Source organism: Temnothorax longispinosus, chromosome 5 (assembly GCF_030848805.1).
Source record: "Temnothorax longispinosus isolate EJ_2023e chromosome 5, Tlon_JGU_v1, whole genome shotgun sequence".
NCBI classification, from domain to species: Eukaryota; Metazoa; Arthropoda; class Insecta; order Hymenoptera; family Formicidae; genus Temnothorax; species Temnothorax longispinosus.
The window spans coordinates 15,306,880-15,320,841 of record NC_092362.1 but is presented as its reverse complement, the minus strand read 5'-3'; the positions used below and the strand labels follow the sequence as shown (position 1 = coordinate 15,320,841).

At 40.8% G+C, this 13,962-nt stretch overlaps 1 long non-coding RNA gene across 1 annotated transcript in view; it reads left to right on the top strand.

The window, feature by feature from the left end:
- The first annotated feature begins 3,822 nt into the window (after nt 1–3,822).
- The window catches only part of LOC139812634 (uncharacterized), a 59,528-nt gene continuing 49,388 nt past the window's right edge, over nt 3,823–13,962 (top strand). Inside the window, exons 1-2 of the long non-coding RNA XR_011731902.1 lie at nt 3,823–5,117; nt 5,733–5,853. This is a non-coding gene — a long non-coding RNA (uncharacterized lncRNA). The remainder of the gene's footprint in view (nt 5,118–5,732; nt 5,854–13,962) is intronic.

The following is a 13,962-nucleotide window of genomic DNA, read 5'->3' as shown; positions in this document are numbered from 1 at the left end:
CTCTTTTATTGATTTTTTACACTATGTGAATTATTTTTCTAAAATAATACACATTTTCGCGAGTTTGCAATGTTGGCCCTGCTATGACAGCGTAAAAGTACCTAACAATGCAAGTTCTTCTCCGAAAAAAAAAAAATCTAGTTTATTTTATACAATGCGTCTTGTACAATAATCTCGTAAAACAAAAGATTTAAAGTACTAGGACTTTAGATAGAATCATCTTGAATTAATGATAACTGAAAGCAATAATACGATAAGAACAATATTAACTAGACGATAAGCTAACGGTTGACGGTTTGAAAGTTCGTCACATTTACATCAGAAAAAAAAGAGAAAGAAAGGCAAAAATGCGTCTTAACGACCAATTAGATTCGCGAGAATGGGCTTTCGCAGTGTATTGTCGAATCCAACGAGATGGTCAATTAGGAACGAACGAACGGGAATTCGCAAATGCCACTCGTGGTGATAGCGATCAACCTGGTCCCGGTCCTCGGATTAATTCGGCGCGATATAATCCACACTGTAAATGAGACATGTGAGACGATCGTGACACTTAGCCTAAAATTCTGCGCTTATGCCCAAACAATTGAGGCGGCGTGAACAAACTACCGTTACTCTTTCGCGCAGGCGGAAGCCCATGAGCGAAAGCAGATTATTGTGTGGCGCATGAAAGCACGACACAAACCATTCCGCAAAAAGCCGCACGATAATTACATCGTAATCGTTTGACTTGTGTGTTTCGTTACATATGAAATAATTCCGAATTTCCGATCGATAGGTAAAGTATACCTAACGATGGCCCATTACTAATACAAATGTACACAAGAAGTATCAACTGTTTGATTGAAAAACGCCAAGTTTTAAATGATACTAACAAAAAGCATAAATAGACGATGTAACATAATTTACATAATACCTATAAAGAGAGCCAGAAGTAAAAATGTTTCTATTATAGACATAAAAAAACGTTTTTTATTATAGTTGTTAATCTATTATTCAAGAATGATAAATTATACAAATTTTTACACGGTTTTAATGCAAATGTCTGTTGCGTAACTCGCATGTTATCCTTGTGATTTGTTTTTCGGCAGTGATTATGAAAAACTCTCAACGTACAATATCGCTTTAAAAATTGTTAAAAAATTATTTCAGGAAAAACTTAAAATCAGAAGATACGATTAGCATAAGCATATATCAACTACGAAATTCTTTGCTATTGACATTTACAATAGAAAACCTTGGTCAAACTTGAGATAATATTTGCACGATATATTATTACGAATATAACAACACGAGTACGAAAAATATGATGTATAGTTCTCTTACATAAGGTGGCCAAACACTTAGGAAAGTATTATCGATATAGGTGTGAACGATCATCGATTCACCTTGCCCGCATAAAGGCGCGTTGAGAGAAGAGCTCATCGTGCGTTCGATCCAAGCGTCATTATATCGAGTACCGGCTCGCCTGGTGTATACTTTGTTACGCAATATCTCGAATCTGTAAAAATTCGCAGCCGTCGTCTTATTGTCTCCTCTCTCTCTTCTTCCCTCTTCCTCCCTCTCTCTCTCTCTCTTCCGAGGCAGGCGTGACTTGTTGCAAACGCCGGCTCTCTTGACGTCTGGAAAAGGTGAATCGAACCGGATCCACGAGCGACTGCTCGAGAGCGTTTGATTTGCTGCGTCTTGTATCGCCGGCGAAATTTCGTTCGGTGATTTTAAATATAAAATGGCTGCTCTATACGCGTCATCATTGTCACTGTTATCATCACGATGCCGAGAAATAATATCGATGCTCCGCACATGCAACCAGTCATTAATCTCCGAGAGACGTACTCGGTAACATCGCGATACTATTAATCTCGCCATCTCTCACGCACACCGCGGAATATTTGCGTTCTGACTAACGCGAGAGATAAGATTATAGTTTATATCGAGGGCAAGATGTTGCTGATCTATGCGCGAGTTTCGCATCAGAGTCGAGGACTCGCCGATGGAAATAAGAAATAATCGCGAAGCGAAAGTCGGCAGAAAAAAAGTTGCACGTTGAGTTTTTAGTAGCCAAAAAACAAATCGCGAGAGTAACTTGTAGGAGTTACGAAACAGACGTTTGCATTAATGCGCACAAAGTTGTATAAATTAATATTTGAATAGACAGCTGGGTGTGTGTGTGTGTAATTTAAGAAAAAAATTTCTGTATTCAGAGATATATTATAAACCAAATTACAGTAAACCGGTATATTAATGGCACTGCTATAATCGACCGATTATACATTCGATGCGATCGGGACGTCAAAGAATTCAACTCGGTTATGCACGTCGATCATCGCCTGTTCTTCCGGTTTTGAAATCCCAAGTCAAGTTTTTGCCTTTATGTTTCCACTTGCGAAGTTGCCTTTTCTCGCGCGGACTATCCTTCGCGGTAATATTTTGTAAGGTTAAACCTTGATCTCTCGAGGACATTTATTCGAGGAAGTAAAATTTTCTCGGAAGCCATCCTCTTCAGTCATTCGAATTGTTGTGACAACGATGCTAAAACAGTCAATATACATACATGTGACATACCGTGATGTTATAGACATACTCTCTTTATCTTAGTGTATCGTATATGCTATACTTCCTTCATTTCATTTTGATATAACAAAAGATACGTGAAGAAATTATAAAATAGAGAATGAAGTGATACCATAAGAGTATCTCTTTTTAAAACGTATGATCAACAAGATTTCATCAATCCTTTCCGCGTTGATATCAAGCTATTTTATTTTTTATGCATTCTACAAATCTTCAAAATCTACCAAATTGCTAATTATTCGTCACATAACTATCGTACAGCAGATTAAAGTGAAATATCTTGAATGTGATGCAGGAGGGCTCAAATCGTTTATTTATCTAACGTTTATTTGACATTCGCGAGCGATCGAAGCTGATGAAACGCGGCAGTTTAACGCCAGCGTTGTAAACGTGCGGTGAGAAGACACACGATGTCCCGCGCGTCCGCGATATTATTCGAAAATTCCGGTGCAAGGTGCGGCGGTCCTTTGCACGAGGCTCGCTAGCGCAGGATGGCTTCCTGCAAGAGAGTTTGCTAGTCGATCGGGGGCCATGAACCTCGAACAGGTTGGCCCCTTGGACATTCACCTTCTGTGCCGCTTCGGCGCTCGTCCGCCCCCCGGTTCCCCTCCTGTTCTCACAGTTGCTGCATCTCTCGCTTCCTAAGGGTACGTTCGCCTTTACCCCGTCCTCGGCCCCCTCCTCCCCCCTTGGCCCTCCCAACCGCTATTCCTCCTCTCCCTTCCGCGAGCCACGCTACTCTATTTCTCGTTTGGTCCTCTATCCACCCATCTCTACACGTCCATTCGTCTCAATATACGCACGTCTATCCGTCGCAACGTGTATTCGGCTAGTGCATTTTTGCGTTCAGTCGGCCCTCTTCTCGCCTGTCGTTCTCTCTCACCAACGGTTATTTTCAAAGAATTTTTAGTCGCTGCAAACGGTACTTGCGAAATATATACTTGCGAAATTCACGATTATCCATTATCTGAAGGGCACATCGAAGAACAGCAATCTTTATCACAATTTCATCCGGCTTTGTCAATTTTTCAATATAATTAAATAACTGTCGCGTGAACTGCGATTGTTACTCTGTATTACCTTGTTATTTTAACATCTTACGACTATTATTTTGCACGATTTCTTTTAAATTATATTGCGCGATAATATATTTTTAAGATACATTTTTCTCTTTTATCACGTTAACAGTATCCTAATTTAAACAAACAGGAAAGACAATCAACTCTTTTTCTCATATAATTTTAGGATATTTTGATGGCGTCTTTTTGGAATTCCACGTTCAGCGCATTAATCACGCAAGCGCGTACCTGGTCTCAAAATTTTTTGCTTGTGCAGCATACCTTTTTTTGCGCAATATATACAGTCGTCCGCGATGCGGAATTACGACATGCCGCGTCACTAACCCTATTCATCGTTCGATACATAATTTCGCAAGAACTCTCACACTGCACATTCTGTTATCTTCTGTTTATCTAATCAGGATTAGACCGCATTGGGCAACAAGATCAACATATTGAGTGTCAACATCGTGTAACATGAATTTCTTCTTAACTAATTAGCGAAAGCTGGTTATTGTAAATTTTTGCGAATAAAGTATAATAAGGAGAAGTAAAAATCGATTTAAGTAAGTTTCATCGGACGAATTGAATTTCATTTCTGCAACTTTAATTGCATGACTCAAACACGTGTGTAATTTTCACGATACTGTTCCGCAAATAGCACACATTAACGAATTATTTAAATGTGCAAATTTTTAACAGTTGCGACAGCTTATCCTTGCACGATTAACATATTTGCTATATTAGATATGTCTCAATGAAGTTAAATATAAAAGACGAAAGGCCTGTCTTATTTTCTCGTTAAGAAGCGAATCAGATGCCTCCGTGAAATCTCGTTATTTACGATTGCACTATCATGTTGTAATATTCTAGTAGGTCTATCTATTAGATTAGCAAAAACGTCTTCTTAGAAGTGAAGTCTGCTTACTAGATGAGATAAACAGACGTCGGTATCAAGAAGACTCATTTTTGTGTATGTGTATATACTAGAACATTGTGAAATAATATTGCAGTCATAAACAAATTAATTCGAGATGAGCTTATCGTTAAATAATGAGAAGAGCTTATCGCTAGATATGATATTCTAACGAAGGTCGTGATGCAACACCGTAAGAAAGCTTACACGAATTGTCTGAAGATTATGCAATACCTACGTGTATCTGTCGTAATATGTGAACGTAATGATGTAATTTCTGCGACATTTCACTGTCTTAGGATTACGATAATCAGCCTCGTATTTAAAGTGGCAAATGTCTCAAAGCGTGATACTTCGTTTCTTTCTCTACAGAATAATCTTGGCGAGATTGTATAATTGTAAGAATACGACGGCCGATGGTTTGATTTTCCTTCTGCGCCACTCGGCCGTTCCAATCACGCGAGATCGTAACGTGGGAGCGAAGCTTCACGTCCAAGTGTGCCGATTATTGCGCGATGTCACTTTTGTTATCATTACTGCTTTCGGGGAAGCATTTCGCAAAGCATGAGGTAATATAATAACAGAAACAGACAGTGCCACGTGCCAAAAACAATCTAACACGCTTCTCGATATGATATATATTTATAATATCGCCACACACACACAAATGTGATATATTACAACGTTCCAATAACATATAAGGGTTAGACTCATAATGATTTAATAATTTAACGTTTGAGGAGATATTATACCTTTACGTAAATCATTGATCGTCAAATAATGCACATTCGCAACGTTTACCATTATAGAAAATTAATTATGGAAAATTTTATACGCATACACACACACACACACACACACACACACGTACATGTAATGTATAACGCGGTAGATTACGCAATTACAACAGAGAATATTTTTGCTGTTTTCCGTCCTATGCGCGCACGCGATTCAGTGCGAAATAATTAAAACTCGGAATACTAAATTCGTCTCTCTCATTAAAGACATTTAATTAAAATGTAATTTCCATTTGTACAAAAAGAAGACGACATATATACACCAATTTGAACCGCGGGAAAACCGATCGCTTTAACATATTGATATCGTGTACGTGCGCGTGCACATATGTGTAATAATCGCGGTATGATAATCGTATTCTGAGGCCCGATCACAATTGATTCTAGGTTTAGTCTCTACGAGATTATGGCGGCTGTGGGATGACAGTGCGTGAGAACCCGCCTTTCCGGACGCAAATGACTGGGGCTAATGGATGATTATTATGCGCATCCTTGCAAATTTGACCAGGTAACGTTTGTTAAGCACGTCCGCGTGCATCGGACACCGTCGAAAACGTATCGTCGTGTGTACGTTTCGTGGGGTAATAACACGATGCGGTAGATGTAAGATAGTTATAATTAGGCACTTATTCGACCTAGCAACGTGCTGGTTACCCATGTGAACTTCCTTTTTGGCAATTCGGGATACGCCGCAAAAAAAGAAAAAAAAAACGTAAAGCCGTTGTTAGAGCGTCGCTACGGGCCCGCGAATATAACTGAAATTGCGCGCGCGCGCGCGGTCGTATGCGTGTATCGGTTCTCTTAATTAGCGCGCGTTAATTGAGAATGCAACACTTGAGCGGAACTGTACGGATTCGCTCTTCCTACGTTTACGTACACGTGTGCGTGTGCTTGCTCTTTTAATCTGTCCCGCGACCTTTATTGGTGCAAATCACTGCATCCGAAATACTTTTGTTTCGTTTTAAGAAATGCCTTTTAAACGGAGTAACGGTATCTTTCCGCTGTGAAAATTGCGCAAAGAGACTTTCGCGAGATTTCCGTCAAACAATTTTATCTCCTAAGTTTCCTCCTAATTAATGTACCCTTTCGGGCATGCTAGAACTAGGCTAATTGTTTGTAAGAACTTGCGCTAATGACTGGTTAACTTGCCACAGTTAGATATGTTGGAAAACCAAATCTCTAAATCTCGTTAAAATAAAATACAGTTTTATATTAATTAAGCTTCCGTTAATTATGCGCATCCTTGAGCGCATACCTAATTAATTAGACATTATTTCAGTATTAAGTAACGTTGTACCTTTTAATTACGCGTTTAAAAATGTTTACGTCGAGCAAGCGGACTCCAATTTTATGAAGGAATTTATCAAGTCTCTTCGGTGTGTTTCGCGTAAATTTCACAGAAACATTATCCTGATGTTTATTTGTCCCGCGCAAAGTACGCTCTTATTTTTGCATATATCGCTTCCTTACTTGGCTGTCCCAAATTTTCCGCACAGGTGACCTACGTCACGCGATTATTCAGTTAATTAAGTCGGTAGGACTGACATCTGCCCTTGTCTGTCTCTTGGGATGTGAAACGTGCCCCAAAGAGGGCACCGAGCGGACGGAAAGGGTTTATTGTGACGTCCCGCTATCTGGCATTATGACTGGTACCGACTCCTCCTCCGAAAAATTATATTAATGCCCCACAAGAGAGATTTAATACCGATCCGATGTCACGTGCGGCCGTTTGTCATCCAACGCACTTGTATCCGCACCTGGTTTTTTTTCCCCCGAAACGGACGACAGCAACCTTAATGCGACAGGATGTGCTTTAATACCGATGCACGGCATTCTCTGTACTTTCCGCAAACGCTTAATTTCTGGAATTTGATGGCACCGAAAAAAGGAACCGGAAACGAAAGAGCGTTTCCATACTAAAGAGCGTTTCGATATTCAATGCGATAAATTATCCTACCAGATACGTATAAAATCACACCGCGGTCTACCGGTTCGCGCGGTGTCAATTAAACAAAAATGAAAAAAAAAAAGAACAGCGCATGTTGGTATGGAAGTTGGTAATACAAACGTCGCAATGATATACGATCACTCGAATTTTTACCGAATAAAACCGCGTTGCGGGCTTTTATATCCGGTCGATAGAATTATCACTATTTTTCCATTCTATCAATCCAGTAACATATGTATTATTGTGCATAATTGTACAATATTGCCTATTGCAAGCGTGAAGCCTAGTACGTGTTCGTCAGTACACGGACGCTCGGTTCGCAGACGATTATTCACACGCCGGTTCGGGCATTATGCGAAGCGATCATTACGACGAGACGCGACCAGACGTCTTGACCTTCGTCTAAATTCACGTCAGTGACCGTAACGCGAGTCTAATACGAAAGAGAAATGAATCGCTCTGGTGGGGAGGAGGAAGGCCAAGTAGATACCAAGGCGAGTAGATACACTTTATCGGCGATGAGCGAGCACGCTGGCGGGTTTCTGAATAGACAAAACGCCGCACTTGGGCCTTGCGTTCAAGAGAGAAAAGAAATGAAGAAGTCACTTAAAAAACGCATATTTTTCTAAGAGCATTAAACATAAAAGAGAAAGAATAAAGAAGGTGTCCAAAAAAGTATTTCTATTAATATATCTTATCGTATCTTTATGAAATATATATTTTGCTCATTTTAGATGGATATGTTAATACATATATATATATATATAATTATAATTTATTTACAATTAGTATTATATATGTAAATATATAAACATACACAGTTATATAATGCAAAATGTCAAACATACCGAAATATAGGGGAATTTATATAAATAGATATGAAGATATAGAATATTAAATATAGAACCTAAAATATAGAATTTTTAATATTAATTAGAAATAAAATACCAATGATGCTATGTGTCAATGATCGTGTTGTACCCAATTCATGACTATTTTTTTTTACTCCAAACAACTCTGTTTTGATTTTTCGCGAATTCTGTCGAGTGGTTTTCTTTCCACACAACTAGGTGCGTGCTGCAATTCGAGTCTCTCGAACGCACTCGCGGCAAGTAAAGCCAAGGACAACTGAATCGTGGTCGAATTGTTTGTTTTCGCGGTTTGTGTTGGGAAATTTACGAGTCCGTGTGGAATTTCTTCGGTAGCCGCCCACGATTCGGGATATTGAACTGGCGGATACGACCGACTGCTTTGCGACGCGTCATAACACCGCTCGCGATTATTGCCGTGCCGACTAGCGCGTCGAGATTTATTATTATGAATCTTATTTAATTCGCAACCAGGAAAGCCAGGCGTTCAATCATTATAGAATCGAAAGCTGTCAAACGCTTCCGGCGTTCCGGGTGTACGAAAAAAAAAATTAATTTTAACTCGGCAATGAAACCTAACTGTGAGAGCTTCGACGTTTGCGGGATACTTTGCATAGTTTTGCCACGAAGCGGCTCGGCAACAATGGCCCTTTCAAGCCAATGACATTTGCGTCGCGTCGCTCTCGTGCCTCGCGAACACATATAGTCGAAATATATAGCCAATTTTCGACGTTACTCTGCATTCCATTTGTAACGACCCCGCCGGTTGTGCACTTCCTATACATGCCTGCCCACCCGGGCCGTGCGCAGCCCCATAATCTTCCTTTTTATTTCATTTCGACCGTCCTAACGCGCGTCTTCCGCCTTCGCTCAAAGCGAACTTGGCTGCGCTTCTACGCACACGCACGCACCGTCCGTGTTGGACCGTGTTACGTACCAGGAAGCGTGCGTTTGCATTTTGCGGAAACGCCGAGTGAGAGTCCAGCGCGTAAAAACTGATAAAAAGCACATGTTCATTACGTATAAAATATATCGTGACGAGCGCGACGTATTCTTTGAAGATCGGTTTGGTTTAAAAATAATGAAAGACGCCCCTGCATGTAAATCTGAGAATTCTTCCCGAACTGCAGACGTTGTACTGAAGCAACTGTAAAAACTGTTTAACGTATCTAAAAGTAAAAATAAAGATGAGGGGCGGAGCCCCTCTCCTGCATAAAAAAACTAATCTAACTCTAAGTCTATTTCAACCAAATTTCATCTTCAAGTTTTTAGAAATAGGCTTGGAGTTAGATTAGTTCTTTTACGCCTACATGGGTGTATTGGCGTATCATACTACACATATCAGCAAATTATTTTCTTTAGCACTGACACAAACTTGTATATTTTTGAAGCTTTTTTGTTCATAACTTTTAAATAAGCAATGACCGACGATTAAGTTTGGTCAAGGTCTTTGGAGGTCCTCATCCTTCATTTTTACCAAGATCTGATTTGGGGGGGGGGGGAGTAGTACGCGAATCGTTGTCTAGTGAAACGCCCTATAAAATGCTGAACGCGATCGCTTGATAACGTAAACAATTAAAAGTTGCAAAAGCAAAGAGAAAAGAATCTGACATTTTAATATGCTGATACTTATGAATAACAGTTGATATTATGAGTCAGTTTATTAAGAATTGATAGCTTTTGAACAATTGATAGCTTTCTCAATCGGTCGCCGATAGAATACAGAAACAGGTCTCGGATAAACGTAAACATCGAACTTGCTTCACTGCAGTTTTCCTATCACTCGCCAAGATAACGAAAACATTGCGCATCTTGCCGATACGTTTACTCGGAAATGGTCGGCGTATACGACCACCAGTTCGATTATCACTATCAGACTCCTCCGAAATAAATGCGACGGCTGGAGCCGCCGCATTAGCCGCCATCGCGAATTTTCATCCTGCGAATCGTCCGAGCGGCAACCCGGAGATACACATCGGTCAAGGTAAACAGGCGCGTTTTATTATTTGCCGGGCTACTTTGTTTGCGAAAATTACGTATTCGCGCGACGATCATTGTAACCTCGGTTACGTATTCCCCGGGGTTGATGGCGGTGACGATGGCGGCGACACCCCCGCGCGAGCGGGGGTCCGCCGATCGCTGGGGTGGGGACCCCGCGAGGTGAAATCGAAGGGGGGTGTGTAAAAGAGTGCGTGCGCGCGCGGGGGGATGGGCACGCAGAGACATCATCATCGCTGTTACTTGAACGTTTTTGTCGGCGGCCGGAGGGATGGTGGGGTCATTATGCGCAGGTAGAGGAAAGCACACCGAGAGAGCGCTAACCAATTCGTTTGCCGGCGCGCGTTATGGTTTTACTCGCGAGAGGTGGTCGAGAGAGAGAGAGCGAGAGAGAGAGAGGGGAGGGAAGTGAGAGACCCGATGCGGGACAGAAGCAAGCGTGCGAGCGCGAGCGCACGCGAGATCGAAATGTTATTAATGCCGGGGCGCGCGATAGGAGACAAACAAAAATAATTAATATTTATCGTCCGCGATTTGCGCGTGTATGTCCAATCGAAACGCAATATTCCCTCAGGCGGCCTTCGCTAATGCAAACACATCGGGTCCGCGCAACCATCGCGAAATTCCGACCGTACGCCAATCGCGCTAATTCGATAATGCTGATCACGCTCAACAGTCCCGAGCAGCTCTTTGCTTTCCTCCTTTTTTTTCTTTTCATAAAACGGTTGCCTGATAAACCGCCACACAAAAATACATATGCACACACGTCTGACGGATATTAATGTAGTAGGAGAAGAGCGCGCGGGGTGTTTTGAACGGGTGAACGATAGCATTTCCTTTGAGGTGAATCTTGTTCAGTTTGGTATTCCGGTATCTTTGATTTCTGATGGGCAAGTCCGATGGAGGAAAACGTACAGTGATATCAACTATTAGTAAAATAATTTTGATACTTGTTATTTGTCACGGTTATATGGCGGTATAACTGTGAAATCACAAAACACAAAAGCATTTAATGACATCACTATATTATTAGTATTGCGTAATATTTTCGCATATATATAGATAAAACTAGTTTAAAAGTTTTTCAGAGTACGCTAGCATAAGTTACAGAGAATACATTACGGGTCGCGTATATATCGCGGAATATATGGGAGGAAATTATTATCATCTGTAATTACCAATTAAAATTTGAAATGCGCAATATGCAATTAAAATTTTATACACGTAATAACCAATCCAGAAAATACATTTTGTAAAATAAACTTAGGAATTTTAAAAGCATTCGACATATTGGATAAATATGTGACGACGCATAAATATGAAAAAATTACGAGAAGGGAGAATAATGCAGAGAAACGGAGATAGAGAGAAGGGGAGGAGGAGAGGGCGAGTTTGTTATTTAACACGACTTCAATATTAAAAAAAAAAAATTATGCTTTTCTTTAAAAAATTTAAATTAAAAATTATATACATTTATGATATTATTTAAAGAATTTTCTAATGTTACACAATAAAGTTTGAAAACCATATTGCTAAACTTTTGCCAACGTTCGAATCTATTTGTTGCTTGTAAAACGCAATATATAATAAAATAACATATAACATAGTAGGCTGAAAAAGAATGTATATTGTTCGAGATCTATATTATTCTGAATTCACCGTCGCACTTACTCGAGCCGCTTATACATATACGAATAATTTATCATTCTGCCTTCCTGCTTTTCGTCTATTGGTCTTCGCATTACCACATAATAATTAAGCAGATGGTAATCAAATGTATCACAAATCAGAAATTAAGAAATAACAATCTTTCGAGGAAACCCTACAACGTATCTCATATAATTCTTGTTAAACATCTAAATTACTGTTTAACTTCGTTAAAAAGTTAAAACGAATATCGAGAAGGGAAGGAGGGAGGGGGCAGAAAAATAAGAATAGGAAATCTCTTGACGGAGAAATTAGAGAAAATTGAGAACTTGTAATTTCGCAGAATATAGATTCTCGTTAATTCCTCTTAATTCGCCCGTTTCGTGTTTCGGGAAGGTATCCGAAATCGTTCGCCAGATACGAGACGCCGAATACACGCCAGCACCCTGGTTCGTTCCGCTCTCAGGGCTCTTGCGGCGGAGCCTCGGCCGGGCAGGATGCAACGAAACAATTGTCGAGAGGAAGAACGAAAAAGAATTTTTAGCGTGCCTACGAAACCGTGACCGTGGCCGAGCCAAAATTCACGTTGCGTCAGTGTACGCGTCGCTTATCCGCGCGCCCGAGACTGCCCCGTGTGCGCGCTCTCATTCCGACTTCATTTCTTTCTTTCCCTTCTTTCCTTTTTTTTCTCCTCTGCCTCTTTCTTTCTGACTCTTTCCGTTTCTATTTCATCATGCCGGACGGCATTGGGTTCTCGCGCTAACTAAGCTTCGCTCCCCGAAACCGCAGAAATTCCTCGGCGACGGGTTTCTCTTCAATTCGCGATAAAAAATGGCGAATAGTTGAGACGCGCACCTTGATTGAGAAACACTCAGCGAGCGCCACTTTGCAAATTAGATCTAGTTTCATTCTGCCACTATTTTTATGAGAAATTCCACCAGAAGGTGATCCTATCTTTTCCATTATGTTTACGTCTCGTGCACGAGTGAACGACGAATGAGAATAAAAGCGTAATCTTATTCTTAATATCGAATTAACCTTATTTTAGAAGAGAATTAATTCATGCGCTTACTGTGATACTGCTAAGAATTCTAAAATGCGATAAATTAAAAATACACGTGCATAATTTGGCAATTAAGCTTTTCGCAGGAAGTCGTAAATCAATCGTATTCAATATTTTAAAACGATATACATATTCGCGTCATGCTTTAAGACACGGGAAAGACTAGTTTGCGAATTTCTTTTGCATTTTATATTAGCAGCCAGAATAATGTAAAGATCGAACGAAACGGGTAATAAAATAGTAATATTACACGACCGCAGCCAAATGAGATTTATTCTCGGACATCGCGAAAATATATCAAATCGTAAGAACGCATTAGTCGGCTCGAAAACTCCCGCGACTATACGCGAAAAAGAAAAATGATATTAGTCGCGCGTAATTGTGCATCGGGCGTTTTCTGCGCCCGAAGAATACCGAGAAATTGTTAAATATACGGCGTGGTTTGCAGAAGACGAGACCGGCGGTGCGAGTCAGAGTCTATTTCTTTCTCAAATCAAACATTCTGGAAATAAAGTTTCGGGCACGGTGCAACCAATCGCTCGCGCGCGGTCGGTTGCACGAAGCACGCTTATGCCCGAGCGAGCGCACGTACGCGCGCGCTACATATGCACACGCGAGCGAACACGAGGCGCGCATGCACACGCACCGCAGTCACGCACGCTGCCCGGCGTTTCGGCCCTAGAGGGTTTAAGGCCGTTGCATCGTAACGAAAATTCGAACGTCCCAAACAGCCCGGGTTTAGATGGCCGCGGCAATTCGTCACAAATCTACGCGAGACGATCTTTCGAGCGGGCACTCCTTGATTGGTTGCACTTCGACGTTAGCTTTTTTCGATCTAATTTTTACACCGATACCTTGACCTCCGCAAAACAGCACGACTCTTTACTCCGCGATTTCCGTTTTGATTTCGTTTCAATTTAGCAATTTCATCCGTCGGTTTTCTACGATCGCGATAAAGAATTGACGTCGTTTTCTTAAGAATAGCATTAATCGAATAGCGCATCAATCCAGAAAGCTTGCAAAGGAAAATACTGCATGAATAAACTAGTGATTCACAGGTTTCTTTAAAAGCCATTTTGGTTCCTATTCCGT